Consider the following 4,092-nt stretch of genomic DNA (forward strand, 5'->3'; position numbering starts at 1 on the left):
AAAACGCACAGGACTTGTCACAGTTAAACGCACAGGAAGTGTCAAAGTAAAATGCACAGGAAGTGTCAAAGTAAAACGCACAGGAAGTGTCAAAGTAAAACGCACAGGACTTGTCACAGTTAAACGCACAGGAAGTGTCAAAGTAAAATGCACAGGAAGTGTCACAGTAAAACGCAATGGAAGTGTCAAAGTAAAACGCACAGGAAGTGTCAAAGTAAAACCCACAGGACTTGTCACAGTAAAACGCACAGGAAGTGTCAAAGTAAAACCCACAGGACTTGTCACAGTAAAACGCACAGGAAGTGTCAAAGTAAAACGCACAGGACTTGTCACAGTTAAACGCACAGGATGTGTCAAAGTAAAATGCACAGGAAGTGTCAAAGTAAAACGCACAGGAAGTGTCACAGTAAAACGCACAGGAAGTGTCAAAGTAAAACCCACAGGACTTGTCACAGTTAAACGCACAGGAAGTGTCAAAGTAAAACGCACAGGACTTGTCACAGTTAAACGCACAGGAAGTGTCAAAGTAAAACGCACAGGAAGTGTCACAGTAAAACGCACAGGAAGTGTCATAGTAAAATGCACAGGAAGTGTCACAGTAAAACGCACAGGAAGTGTCAAAGTAAAACCCACAGGAAGTGTCACAGTAAAACGCACAGGAAGTGTCAAAGTAAAACCCACAGGACTTGTCACAGTAAAACGCACAGGAAGTGTCAAAGTAAAACGCACAGGAAGTGTCACAGTAAAACGCACAGGAAGTGTCACAGTAAAACGCACAGGAAGTGTCACAGTAAAATGCACAGGAAGTGTCAAAGTAAAACGCACAGGACTTGTCACAGTTAAACGCACAGGAAGTGTCAAAGTAAAATGCACAGGAAGTGTCACAGTAAAACGCACAGGAAGTGTCAAAGTAAAATGCACAGGAAGTGTCACAGTAAAACGCACAGGAAGTGTCAAAGTAAAACCCACAGGACTTGTCACAGTTAAACGCACAGGAAGTGTCAAAGTAAAACCCACAGGACTTGTCACAGTAAAACTCACAGGAAGTGTCAAAGTAAAACCCACAGGAAGTGTCACAGTAAAACGCACAGGAAGTGTCACAGTAAAACCCACAGGACTTGTCACAGTAAAATGCACAGGAAGTGTCAAAGTAAAACGCACAGGACTTGTCACAGTTAAACGCACAGGAAGTGTCAAAGTAAAACCCACAGGACTTGTCACAGTAAAACGCACAGGAAGTGTCAAAGTAAAACCCACAGGAAGTGTCACAGTAAAACGCACAGGAAGTGTCAAAGTAAAACCCACAGGAAGTGTCACAGTAAAACGCACAGGAAGTGTCAAAGTAAAACCCACAGGACTTGTCAAAAAACGCACAGGAAGTGTCAAAGTAAAACGCACAGGACTTGTCACAGTTAAACGCACAGGAAGTGTCAAAGTAAAACGCACAGGACTTGTCACAGTTAAACACACAGGAAGTGTCAAAGTAAAATGCACAGGAAGTGTCAAAGTAAAACGCACCGGAAGTGTCACAGTAAAACGCACAGGAAGTGTCAAAGTAAAACCCACAGGAAGTGTCAAAGTAAAACCCACAGGACTTGTCACAGTAAAACGCACAGGAAGTGTCAAAGTAAAACGCACAGGAAGTGTCACAGTAAAACGCACAGGAAGTGTCAAAGTAAAACCCACAGGACTTGTCACAGTTAAACGCACAGGAAGTGTCAAAGTAAAATGCACAGGAAGTGTCAAAGTAAAACGCACAGGAAGTGTCACAGTAAAACGCACAGGAAGTGTCAAAGTAAAACGCACAGGAAGTGTCACAGTAAAACGCACAGGAAGTGTCAAAGTAAAACCCACAGGACTTGTCACAGTTAAACGCACAGGAAGTGTCAAAGTAAAACCCACAGGACTTGTTACAGTAAAACGCATAGGAAGTGTCAAAGTAAAACGCACAGGACTTGTCACAGTTAAACGCACAGGAAGTGTCAAAGTAAAACCCACAGGACTTGTCACAGTTAAACGCACAGGAAGTGTCAAAGTAAAACGCACAGCAAGTGTCAAAGTAAAACCCACGGGACTTGTCAAAGTAAAACGCACAGGAAGTGTCAAAGTAAAACGCACAGGAAGTGTCAAAGTAAAACGCACAGGAAGTGTCAAAGTAAAACGCACAGGAAGTGTAAAAGTAAAATGCACAGGAAGTGTCAAAGTAAAACCCACAGGACTTGTCACAGTTAAACGCACAGGAAGTGTCAAAGTAAAATGCACAGGAAGTGTCAAAGTAAAATGCACAGGAAGTGTCAAAGTAAAACCCACAGGACTTGTCACAGTTAAACGCACAGGAAGTGTCAAAGTAAAACCCACAGGACTTGTCACAGTAAAACGCACAGGAAGTGTTAAAGTAAAATGCACAGGAAGTGTCAAAGTAAAACCCACGGGACTTGTCAAAGTAAAATGCACAGGAAGTGTCAAAGTAAAACCCACAGGAAGTGTCACAGTAAAACCCACAGGAGGATACTCCCAGAGAAAGTGGGTAAACATTTGTGTTCAGTCTGAGAGTCTAAAGACTTATTATATATCCAAAGAAGGTTAACCCTTGTATGGTGTTCGGGTCTGTTATACGATTATTTATTTTTTCAAACTCAGACTCATTGGCCTTGGCTCATTTTCTGTGAAGAATATATATCAGAACACATTTTCAATGAAAACACACTGTACACCCCCCCTACACATTTACATTACACACAGGATGTCCGGGTCCACTGGACCCGAGGCTAATAAAAGTGTGGAAACTGTAGGTCCTGTGTACCTTTACTCTGTCGTCCTCCTGTCAGTGTGTGTGTGTGTGTGTGTGTGTGTGAGTGTGAGTTTTGTGTTTCTGCACCTGCCGTTCCCGCACAAGGTTGCAACATTGTTGCAAAATCTAAGTACCGACACCATCTGCTCTCACATTCCTGAGGTTAGTGTAGGGGGTAGATTATACAGTTTGTACATTAGAAAAACCATTACGCATATGGAGAGTCACCATAAACCACATATCTATGTGTGTGTGTGTGTGTGTGAGAGTTTTGTGTTTCTGCACCTGCCGTTCCCGCACAAGGTTGCAACATTGTTGCAAAATCTATGCACCAACACCGTCTGCTCTCACATTCCCGCACATTTTACCCTCTGTCTTGTGGGAACCAATATTTATTTTCTCTAAATTGTGGGCGGGACACAATAAATATAGCTTTACCAGCGTGGTTTCTTATCACAACTGCTCAAGATGGCCAAAAAATTAACTGCTCAGAGGGCCTTGCAATTGATTTTGGAAGAGACAGAAGATTTTGATGATGTACAAGAAGAGGTTTCAGAATGTGAAGATCACATTTCTGACAATTCAGAGTCTTGACCTGAGGAGTTGGCCCTTCTGTGTTGAGCCATGCGTTTGTGTCGTGGTTGTTTAGTCTCCCCAATATACAGGTCTGTGCATTCCTCACTGCATTGGACCACATACACTAGATTGCTTTTCTTGTGTTTGGGTGTGCAGTCTTTGGGGTGGACCAGCATCTGTCTGTCAACATCTGTTTTCAACAAACATAACATCCCTGTGTTTTTTAAACCCAAGAACACACTAAGACAGATGCAGGGCCAACTCCTCAGGTCAAGACTCTGCAGTCTACTTACATCTGAAGGACAGAGGACACTCGTTTGAGGACCACCAGGTGCACATTTTAGACAGAGAAGATGGATGGTTTGAAAGAGGTGTCAAGGAAGCATCTACACCAGGGTGGAGAAGCCGTCATTGAACAGGGGAGGGGGTCTACGCCACCACTCATCCCCCACTTACAATGCTGTCCTTTCATCACTTCCCAGGAAACTCAACAAACGTAACCTATTGGCCTCAGGTGAAGATACCAACGATGGTCGTTCAGTCTCGGCCACAGGTAGCCTTAACGACCGTAACGACTGTCATCACAGCAACAAGGAACACTAACGAACCGGCGGTATCGATGACCCGGGCCAACGACCCCACTGAGGTTAAATAGCTGAGTTTCCCTGCCAGTCAGTCAGAACTGAAGAAGTCCTTTGGATGAGGGACGAAACGTCTTCCAGTAT

At 43.6% G+C, this 4,092-nt stretch overlaps 1 protein-coding gene across 1 annotated transcript in view; it reads right to left on the reverse strand.

Moving 5' to 3' along the window:
- The window catches only part of LOC123959701 (protein HIRA), a 24,502-nt gene that overhangs the window by 14,360 nt on the left and 6,050 nt on the right, over window positions 1-4,092 (reverse strand). The window lies entirely within an intron of this gene.

This window comes from Micropterus dolomieu, linkage group LG21, assembly GCF_021292245.1.
Source record: "Micropterus dolomieu isolate WLL.071019.BEF.003 ecotype Adirondacks linkage group LG21, ASM2129224v1, whole genome shotgun sequence".
In the NCBI taxonomy this organism is placed as follows: Eukaryota; Metazoa; Chordata; class Actinopteri; order Centrarchiformes; family Centrarchidae; genus Micropterus; species Micropterus dolomieu.